At 42.3% G+C, this 11,588-nt stretch overlaps 1 non-coding gene across 1 annotated transcript; it reads right to left on the bottom strand.

Annotated features, from left to right (window-relative positions):
- Nucleotides 1-9,555: 9,555 nt before the first annotated feature.
- On the bottom strand, nucleotides 9,556-9,662 carry LOC147926928 (small nucleolar RNA R71). The gene has a single exon (XR_015583147.1). It is a non-coding gene; the product is annotated as a small nucleolar RNA R71 (small nucleolar RNA).
- Between the last annotated feature and the right edge of the window lie 1,926 nt (nucleotides 9,663-11,588).

Raw genomic sequence — 11,588 nt, 5'->3', positions numbered from 1 at the left:
CAAACTTAAATCATACAGTCCTCTGTGTGAAAGAAATTTGATAGAGGATTCAAGACTAAAACAAAACACCATATGAAATGCAATTGTATTTACAAGGAAGGTGATAGTGGTACCTCATGGATTGTGGAAGAAGCTATCCACATCCTCAATCATGCTGTCAAAAGTGTAGTTGGGGTTGTGTTGTTGACTTGGAGGAGGAGATTGGGGCAACTTGACTATGGCCATTGACTAGCACTCGGTCGAGTGCTCGGTCGAGTGGGGGGGTCGAGTGGGGGGGTCGAGTGGGGGGGGGTCGAGTTGGCTTGCGAGTCTATTTTTCCAAGTCCAATTCTCTCCAAACCTATCTACACTCTCATTAAACAGCCTGCTCAACACAAACATAAAACCCAAATATCAAAACTACGAGGAAAATAAAGCATATGTACAATGATACCTTAGGGACTTCCTCCCTAGTGAGCTTGTTTAAAGTCACTAAGCTTGACTTTGATGCCTTTTCAGGCTTGGTTTAGAAACCAAGGAGGTGACGAAATCCCCCTGGTTCTACTTGATAACCTGGGTGTTGTTCCTTGATCACTACCTCCTTCACACTTGAACTCTGTTTCTTCTTAAACTTGAGTCTTGGTCTTGCTTTCTTCAAAGACCTTTTGTTGAGCTGAACTTGAAGATCCTTCACTAAACCAGCTAACATTTGAACTGAACCCTTTAGTTCTTGGACAGTCTTGGCTTGGGCTGAACCTTTAATCCTAGGGTCCTCTCCATCCTCAAAAACTTCACAACTAGCTTTTTCCTCTACCACAAAGTGCTGACCTTCAATAGTAGGGTGAGGTGTTGAATTCTTGATGTCAAACTTCATAGTGAAGTCTTTCGCAAGGTGGAGCATGATGGTTCCCATCTTAACATCAATTACAGCCCCAGCTGTGGCTAAGAATGGTCTCTCCAAGATGAGAGGATCTTCTAGCTCTTGGTCCATGTTCATGATCACAAAATCAGTTGGGATTCTAGCCTTCCCTATCTTGATTGGAAAATCTTCAATTACTTCAAGCACATCCCTCTTGGATCCATCTGCTAGGCCAATATAGAGATGCAAGGCTTAAAATGTTCATATCCCAACTTCTCAGCCACTGAGTATGGCATTAAGCTCACTAAAGCTCCTAGGTCACATAGACATTTGTTGAAGTGCATATAGCTGAAGGAACAAGGTAGGTTAAATGAACCTAGATCTTCAAGCTTTGTTGGGATAATAGCTTTCCCAATCTCTTCCAAATCCTTCATGTCTTGATCTTGAGCTTTTTGCTTGGATAATTCAAGAAGCATGTCCTTGAGGACAGGATGTTGAGCATATTTTTTCCAAGGGAGGTCCTCTCTCTTCCTCTTTCTTCTTAATGACAACTTCTTGTTGTATGACCATCACTTCCTTCTTTTCAATCACTTCCTCTTGTTGTCCCTTTTCTCAATAATTTCCCTGAGTTCCTTCAGCTTTTGTGCCTTGAAACGTCCTGGGAATGGTAGAGGCGGTTTGTAAGCAGAAGGGATGTATCTAACAGACTTAACAGCTTCAGTGTCTTCAACTCGATCGACCACTCGAGCTGACACTCGGTCGAGTGCGGGTTCGAGCACATGGTCGAGTGCAATACCGGATTCAGTCTGCTTTGCACAATGTTCACTCTAGGCTTCAAGAAATGACCAATCCTCCCCAGCTTGAACTTCACTGTCCTCAGTGACTTCATCTTCATAGATATGAATGGCCTTAGCTGTGAACTCCCATGGGTTTTGAATAGCTTTTTCAGGAAGTTGGTTTGGATTAGGAGCTGAAGTAGAAGCGATTGAGCTCTCCATGTACGTGACTTTTGAGTTCAGGTCAGTAGAATAAGAATTTAACGTTTGGGTCAGCTCAGAAAACTGCTTTGCTACCTCTATCTGCCCAGTTGCTTGCCCAAGTAAAAATTGTTGCATCATAGCTTTTAAGTCAGGTTCTTGGGCTTGTGAGGTCTGGAACATTGGAGGGTGACACCATTGAGCCTGGAATCCGGGTAGATGTTGCCATGGTACAGAAGGGAACATACTGCTGTGAAACATGATGACTGACTCGGACAGGCACTCGGTCGAGCACAGACTCGAGTGGATGGTCGAGTCGACTGGAAAGAGAGGTCTATTTGTATTTGGCTTCTGACTCCAACAAGTACTCGATCACGCACTCGGTCGAGTGGTGGTCGAGTTGAAGGTCGAGTTGGTACCTGAAACTCAATACAACCAAGCAGAAGAAGAATCTTGATCAGTAGTGATCAAAGTAGATAAAGAACTCAATCTTAGACTTATGTAGATCCTAAATGTCACAAACAAACACTCAAAAGTAGCAACGGCGCCAAATTGAAACTCACTTTCTTGTGGTGGTGATGATGAATGATGATGATGGTATGCAAGAATGGGTGGAAATCAAGGGGTTCAATTCCTTTTATGATGATGCAGTATAAAGGGTGTCAATCCAAATCTGAGTGAGATGCAAGCAATCAGGACATGCACATTTATCTAAGTTGAGCCAAATATGTAGGATGTTTGTCACTAACAACCTAATGATGAATGTAAAATGCAGAATATAAAAACTAAATGGACAAAACACTAAATGTAAATGGAACAGAATGATTATGACAATGATGAAACTAGAACAGTAATCAAACTAATGCAAGGCAAGTAGTAAACTAATGCAAGGCAAGTAATGAACATGATTTAACTGAAAACTAAGTAAATGCAAAAGGAATGCAACTAAAATGAAACAGGAAGTAAGACAGGACAAATGCAAAGCATAAACAAGAATTCTGGGGATGAACTCGAGCAAGCACTCGATCGAGCGTGCGATCGAGTACAGGGTCGAGTTGGACAAATGCGAGAAACAGAGCAAGACGAAAACAAATCAAACAACAAGCAAACAACATGATTTAAGCTAGGAAATCAATAGGCAAGAAAGGTCTTAGGGATGGATTAATGGGCTGGACTTTAGACTGTGGTTATCTAACCTGGTCAACAAATCTCAATCAACATGAGCTAATCTCTAGACAATGATCTCCTAGAACATGTTAATTCACTCTCATGGCAAAAACAATCAAGCTCATATATTTCTAGACCAGTTCTCACATAGCAAAGAACATATACAAGCAAGCATTAAACAACAGTTCATTTATGTCAATAATCAAACAAGACATCTAATCTCTTAGCATGCCTAATGAAAATCTCTAGATCTAGCCTTATCTTGCAACCTAGACATTGGTGTGATGCTAAGAAGCTTGAGATCAAACCCTACCCTCTCGGTTATAGGATCAGCATAGGGAATACCTAGCCTAGAAGAGATCTAAAACAATCAAGCTTGACCAGATCAAAAACACAAACATCATCCAGCCTAAACCATCCCTAAGAGCTAAGCAAACTACTCACAATCACACATGATGAACAACGAAATCATGAACCCAGAAAATGATGAAACTTGCATGATTAGATAGATAAAACAGAGATCTACAATATTGAAGAAGGAATCAAACTCGAATTCTTAATATTTTGAAAGTTATGAAACCAACAAATATCAAGGAATCTCTTGTTTTCCTTCAAAAGTAGAAGAGAGATCTAAGAAAATAAAAATGCAAAAAGCATAAATTCCCCAAAAGGGTAAATACTAGGTTTGAGAATATCTAAAAAGCTGGACTCTTTGGTGGCTGCAGGGTACAAGACCTTATATAGGAAAAAGAAGTGGAAGCCCTAAAAATGCTAGAAGACAAAATAGCTAGGTGGCTCAGTCAGCTCGACCTGGTGCTCGGTCGAGTGACCGGTCAAGTTGGCTTTTCTTCAGTTCCTTCCACTCGGTCGAGTCCTTCTCCGCACACGGTCGAGTGTCTGGTCGAGTGGGCGGTCGAGTGGAACTCCGGACCTTGGTTCTTCAGCTCTAACTCCCTTGCTTTCTCCTCTTGATAGCTTCACTCCTCTTTAGCATTGCTTCCATGCTCCTTAGGCTCCAAAAATCACCTGTTTATGCAAGAAAAGATGCAAATGCAATGCAATTATACTCTAATGCATGAATAGTCCTAAAGCTACACAATAATGGCCAAAATGGAAAAGAAAAGATGCAAAAGATGTGAATATACTAAGGGAAAACAGGGTAAAATATATGAACATCAGAGGGCAGAACCGAGGTTCTCTCCATGGTTAGTCATACACACTATTGTGATGTAATTTATTATTTATTCAAAATCTTTTTTAAGCCAACAATTTTAGTGATTAAAGAAACTATGCAAAAGTGAAAGTAAAGAGACATATAATAGTTGGCTTAATTTGTTCATATAGACATTGTCTAGATGGTGTAGTTAATAATATATTTGTAACATATAGTATACCCATGTGTAAAAAATACACATTTAATGGTAACATACATGAAATATTTGTATATAGATATAAATCAGTGTATTACAGCAAACAATTTTTTTATAAATCAGTGAGTTTGTGTGCGGCTTCTCAGGAGCCGTTGGGTTTGGTTGCAGCTGATAAAGCGGATCTGTTGAGTAGAGTGCGTTTGGCTCAGCAGAAGGATTTGGGGCTGGTGAATGCCTCTAAGGATGTTGCTTCAGTGTATCAGGTATCAGCTAATGGTACTATTTTTGTGCACGGGCAGATTTGTGTGCCTAAGGATGAGGATTTGAGGTAGGAGATCCTAAGAGAGGCTAATGCGAGCATGTTCTCTATTCATCCAGGGGTGACTAAGATGTACCGTGATCTCAAGAGGTACTACCACTGGGACGGGATGAAGAAGGACGTAGCTAGTTGGGTTGCGAGGTGTGATGTGTGTCAGCTAGTGAAGGCTGAGCATCAGGTACCAGGTGGATTTCTGAAGAGTCTTCTCATTCCAGAGTGGAAGTGGGATATAATTACTATGGACATCGTGGTTAGTTTGCCTGTGTCTAGGACGTTTGATGCTATTTGGGTCATTGTGGACCGGTTGACTAAGTCGACACATTTTCTAGCTATTAAGAAGACTGATGGAGCAGCGGTCTTGGCTAAGAAGTATGTGAAGGAGATAGTCAGGTTGCATGGGGTACCAGCGAGCATTGTGTCTAATAGGGATTCCAAGTTCACTTCGGTGTTCTGGAGGGCATTTCAGGCAGAGATGGACACTAAGGTGCATATGAGTACACCTTATCATCCTCAGATAGATGGACAGTCCGAGAGGACGATCCAGACATTGGAGGATTTGCTGAAGGTGTGTGTGCTGGATTGGGGTGGCCATTGGGCAGATCACCTGATCTTGGTAGAGATTTCTTACAATAACAGTTACCAGGCGAGTATTGGGATGGCCCCTTATGAGGCTTTGTATGGGAGGTCGTATCGTACACCGTTATGCTGGACTCAGGTGGGGGAGAGGAGCATGTACGGGGCAGATTTTGTTCAGGAGACCTCAGAGAAGATTCAGGTTCTCATGCTGAACATGAAGGAAGCTCAGGATCGATAGAGGAGTTATGCCGAAAAGAGGAGGAGAGATCTTGAGTTTCAGGTTGGAGTTAGAGTGTACCTCAAGATGGCTATATTGCGGGGTCCGAACAGGTCATTGACTAAGACTAAGTTGAGTCCGAGGTATATGGGTCCGTTCAGAGTGATCGACCGGGTAGGACATATGGCATATAGACTGGAGTTACCTGAGGTTATGCGTGCATTCCACAAGGTTTTCCATGTGTCTATGTTTCAGAAGTGTCTCCGTGAGGATGATCAGTTGTTGACTAAGATTCCTGAGGATCTTCAGTCTAACATGACTTTGGAGGCGAGACCAGTGAGGGTTCTAGAGAAGAGGATCAAGGAACTTCGGAAGAAGAAGATTCATTTGATGTGAGTCCTATGGGAATGTGATGGTGTTGAGGAGCAGACTTGGGAGCCAGAGGCGAGGATGAAGGCAAGGTTCAAGAAGTTGTTCGAGAAGCAGGTCGCGACTTAAACTTGTCTAGCCTGGTCCCAGTTGTAGTTCGTGGCTGGAGCGGGAATCGAGTATTCCAGCCCATCTCTCTTGTTTACTTGGTCTCTTAGGGGTGGTTGGTTGTACGACTAAGTAACTAGATGAGATGGTGCTCGGAGTACAAAATTTCCGTGGGTGGTTTTGAGAGAAAATTTCCTGAAATAGAAGTTTCTAAAAGAGAAAAGTTTCCAGAAGCGGAAATTCTAAAAATGGAAAGTTTTATGTGAGTTAGAATTTGTCCATTTTTAGTGGTTGTGAGCCTTAGAGAGGCTGTGTGTGGCCTTTGTGGCGGGCTGTTTAGCCATTGCGTGGCCTTTGTGGTGGGCTGTTTAGCCATTGTGTGGCCTTTGTGGCGGGCTGTTTAGCCATTGCGTGGCCTTTGTGGTGGGTTGTTTAGCCATTGTGTGGCCTTTGTGGCGTGCTATTTAGCCATTGTGTGGCCTTCATGGCGGGTTGTTTACCCAATTGTGTGGCCTTTGTGGCGGGATTTTTAGCCAATGTTGCCTGTTTAAGCGGTCCTTCGGGATGTATGGTCTTCGTGATGGTCCTTCGGGACAAGTGGTCTCCATGACGGTCCTTCGGAACGAGTGGTCTTCGTGACGGTCCTTCGGGACGAGTGGCCTTTGTAGCGGTCCTGTTTGGGATATTTGTTTGGCCTTTGTGGCGGTCATGTTTTGGACATTTGTTTGGCCTTTGTGGCGGTCCTATTTTGGACATTTAATTTGTTTGGCCTTTGTGGTGGTCTTATTTAGGACATTTGTTGGCCTTCGTGGCGGCCCTTGCGGCATTTAGATGATCCTTGTGTGGTCATGAGGTATTCCAGTGAGGGGATATATGATTGGTAAGGCATTGTGTTGTTCTACGCGAGCCACGGGAAGGAAACCTGGTTAGGGATAGGACTCAGACGTGTTCAGAATTGTTTGCTCACGACTCTTGGGGGACTTCGGTTCTCCTAGTACTGCCATATTCTAAGACTTTGTGGCTTGAGAGTATGGTTGGTATATCGACTTTAGATGATCCTGGGGCGCGTTGTAGGGTGGCAACCCGAGAGACGAGTATTGGACTTCCTTATACATTATGGCATGCGGGCTTAGGCCCGATGAGGAGCCATTATCATGGCATGAAGGTTTTGGCCTAATGAGGAGCTAATAAAACTCAAGGTTTAGGCCTGTGAGTAAAGGAAGCTCCAAAAGTCGAGAGCAAATAATGCCTGGAACATGAGTCTATCGCCTAGAGGTAACCTTTCGTAGATCGGTCGAAGGAGTGCAGGCCGTGGAGAAGGTTGCACGGGAGTCCTTGATTGATGGTTGTGCGAGATTCGAGGACAAATCTATGTTGGTGTGGGAGAATTGTAACACCCACGAACCAAAACTCTGCGTTTTGGGGGTGGGTGTCGATCGACACCAAGGGTGGTGTAGGTCGACAACATTAGTTTCTCGTTTGACCAGATTGATTTAATTATCGATTTTTGTCGGTTTGGTTTAGGGAAAACCATTGAACTGAACTATTTAAGTGTTTTGTCGCAGAAGAGGGTTTTGGGAAGTGTTTTGTGTCGCCGCTTTGTTGTTTTGGAGAGAAAAGGGAGAAAACATTGTTCTTGAGCTTTTGATAAAGATTGGTGAGATTCCTTGCTGTTTCTTGAGAGATCCAAGGCTAGGAAGGAGTTAAAAGCTTTCTAGGAGGGTTGGATTCGTTGATGTTGGCCAGAATCTTCCTGCAAAGAGGTAAGTGCATGACCATGACTGATCTAAGCCTTTGATTCCTTGTTCTTGCTTGTTTGTTGCTGTTTTGTGTGTTTTTCTTGCTGGGATTGATTGCTACAGGTTCCTATGGACGTATATGGCTTGAGTTTTGAGTATTGGGTGATTTGGTGGAGTTTGGGAGTGAGATTCAACTCTCGTCTTCGTGCGGATTGCGGTTGCAGAGGTAGTGTCGATTGACACCAGTTCGACACCAGTGAAGCGGCATCGATCGACACTGTGGGGTAGTGTCGGTCGACACCAAGAGCTAGTGTCGGCCGACACCTCTCTTCCAGCGAGATGATGTTTGCTTTCCTGGTTTGTATGTTTGTTTGTGTTGGTTGTTTGGACATTGGTATCACAGTTGCTTGTGTGTATAGCTCAGTAGACGGGAGGATTGCCTCACTGAGTGTTTATCAAATACTCATGTATCTCAATTTGTGTTTGTGGTGCAGGTTAAGGCAAACTGTGATCGTGGAATCAAGGCAATGAAGAGGAGGATGTTCTAGGGACTCGGTTGGTTGATGTCTGGCATTGCTAGGTTGCTAGAGTTGGGTCATTAAAACATTGTTAAGTTGCTGGTTTTATGTTTCCTGATGTTTGGTTATTGGAATTGTTATACTTTGGTTATTGGTATTTTATTATTGGATAATGTTTGGCTTATTGTTATGGTTTATGTTACCGCTGTTGTGTGTTGTGGTTAGGTGGCTAGTGGGTATGGGACCACTAGCTGTAGAGTATTTACTTATTATTATTATTATTATTATTATTATTATTATTATTATTATTATTATTATTATTATTATTATTATTATTATTATTATTATTATTATTATTATTATTATTATTATTATTATCATTATCATCATTATTATTATTATTATTATTATTATTATTATTATTATTATTATTATGTAATATAAAAAAACGGGTTGGGTCGTTTCACTCTTGCCTCTGATCATCATAGCTTATGTTTGTTTGACTCTGCATCATACATTCATACATTCACACCACACATTATCCATGTTTCAATTGGCGCCGTTGCCATTAGTTTGTTGATCTGTTTCATTTAAGATCTACAAAAGTTCAAGATTAAGTTCTGTTACTAATTGCTCACCACTGTCTAGTTTCTTGTTTTGGTTGTTTTTTTTTTGAGTTTCAGGTGTACACTCGAGCTAGCACTTGATCGTGTGTGACTCCACCCTGTGATCGAGTACCAACCTAGAAACCAGTCTGTTTCCGCGTTTCAGTCAGTCGACCAGCAGGTCGAACCAGCACTCGACCCTGTGTCTATCCGAGCAGGTGATCGAGTTAGTTAATGCAGGCAAGATCCAAAGAAAACCAGAACCTATAGAAGTACATTGATCATATAAACCGCTTACCAAGGGACTTGAGGCAGCAGAAACCAGAATCCTTCAGGAACAGGAAGAATAGTTGCTGATGGATCCACCAATCAACCATAATCAAAGGCCAAGGCAGATTGGAGCACGGGATGCTCCCAATACACATAACCGGTGAGCTGGAATAGTACCTCCTACAATAGCCAACACCAATTTCGAAATTAAAAGTGGCTTAATCACTATGATCTAGGCCAATAAATTTCATGGCTTACCAATGGAGGATCCATTAGATCATCTAGATAAGTTTGATAGGCTTTGTGGCCTCACCAAGATCAATGGTGTGAGTGAAGATGGCTTGAAGCTCAGGTTGTTTCCATTCTCTCTAGGAGACAAGGCTCATCTATGGGAGAAGACACTTCCAACAGGTGATATAACTACATAGGATGGATGTAAGAAGGCTTTCTTGGCTAAATTCTTCTCAAAGGCCAGAAGAGCAAGATTGAGAAATGAGATTTCAGGCTTTGCACAGAAGAACAATGAGACCTTTTGTGAGGCTTGGGAGAGGTTCATAGGCTATTAACCACAATGTCCACACCATGGGTTCAGCAATGAGTCACTGCTCAGCACATTATATAGAGGAGTGCTGCCCAAGATAAGGATGTTGCTAGATACAGCCTCAAATGGAAACTTCCTCAACAAGCATGTAGATGAAGGCTGGGAACTAGTGGAGAACTTGGCTCAATCTGATGAGAACTACAATGAGGATTATGATAGAACAATGAGGTTTGTTGATTCTGCACCAGATGAGAAGTAGAAGAAGGACTTGAAGATTGTTAATGACAAGTTAGACAAGATTCTGCTTAGTCAACAGAAGAACATACACTTTCTTGGTGAGGAAGATACAACAATTCAAGATGGGGAAACTGAGGTAGCTGAGCTGTGTTATGTGCAGAACCAAGGTGGTTTCAAAGGCTATAATCAGTTCAAGCCTAACAATCTGTCCTATATGAGCACAAATGTGGCCAACCATCAAGACCAAGTCTATCCACCTCAACAAGCACAACAGCAGCACAATTATGTACCAAAGCAGCAACAACAAGGTTACCAGGCTCCAATGTGTCCCTCACCAGGGTTTCAGACCAACCAAGGCTAGGAACCTGACTTAAGAACATTGATGCAGCAGCTGTTGCTTAACCAAGCTACTGGTCAGATGAAAACAACAAAGAAGTTTGCTGAGATCAACCAGAGGATAGATTCTACCTACAATGACCTGAATATAAAGTTTGAGAGCTTAAACTCAAAAGTAAAGTTCATGGAGAGCAGTCTGGCCTCAACTTCAGCTCCAAAGCCTAATAACCTACCTGGAAAAGCTATTCAAAACCCAAGAGAATATACATCCAAGGCTATCTTTGTTACTGAGGAAAATGTCACTGGGGACAGTGAAGTTCAAGACGGGGAGGATATTCAACAACTTTCAGCTCAGAATGAAGCAGAGGATCAAGTAGAGAAGACACTCGACAGTGTGCTCGACCCAGCACACGATCGAGTGCCTGATCGATTCACTGGTCGAGTGGTCCCTACTAATTCTGATAAACCCACCAAGTAAATTCCTCCAGCATATAAACCACCTCTACCATTCCTAGAACGCTTCAAAGAACAAATGATTAGGAAACTTAAAGAAAAGCTTGAGAAGCAGGATTTGATGGCTATTCAACTTGAAGTGACTGTTGAGAAGAAAGAAGAGGAAAGAGGACCTGTCTTGGAACAGTATGACCCATATCCTCTCTATAAAGGCATGTTACTTAACATATCAAAGCAGAAGGCTAAGAATCAAGCCAAAAGGGATCTAGAAGACATTGGAACAGCTGTGATCCAACCAAGGTTGAAGACCCAAGCTCATTCAACCTCCCCTGTTCACTGAACTATATGCATTTCAACAAGTGTTTATGTGACCTTGGAGCTTCTGTGAGTGCCATGCCCTTCTCAATAGCAGAAAAGATAGGATATGAAGAGTTCAGGCCAAGCAACCTCTATATAAATCTAGCTGATGGTTCTAAGAAGGATGTGGTTGGTAAACTGGAGAATTTTCCAGTGAAAATAGGCAAGGCCAGAATACCAACTGATTTCATCATCATAGAGATGGAAAAGGAGCTTGATGATCCTATCATCCTTGGGAGACCATTTTTGGCCACAACAGGAGCCTTATTGATGTTAAAAAGGGTATGATCAGCCTGGACATTGCTGAGGGGTTGACTATGAGGTTTGATATCAAGAATACAACAAACCAACCCATCATTGGAGGCCAACCCTTTGTTATAGAAGATAAAGTTGATGTGGAGTCTTTCAAGGAAGAAATGGACTCTAAACCCAAGGTTTCAACCAATGAGGTAGCTGTTCAAGACCTCAAGGTTTCAGTTCAAGAGCTGACTGATCTAGTGAAGGATCTCCAAGTGAAACTTAAAAAGAAATCTGTTAAGAAGCAAGGCCAAGGTTAATGATCAAGAATAAGGAAGGTTCAAGTGTTATGAC

This window comes from Camelina sativa, chromosome 15 (genome assembly GCF_030686135.1).
Source record: "Camelina sativa cultivar CO46 ecotype springtype chromosome 15, ASM3068613v1".
Taxonomy (NCBI): domain Eukaryota; kingdom Viridiplantae; phylum Streptophyta; class Magnoliopsida; order Brassicales; family Brassicaceae; genus Camelina; species Camelina sativa.
The sequence above is the reverse complement of the archived record's forward strand: the minus strand, read 5'-3'. Positions and strand labels throughout refer to the sequence as shown.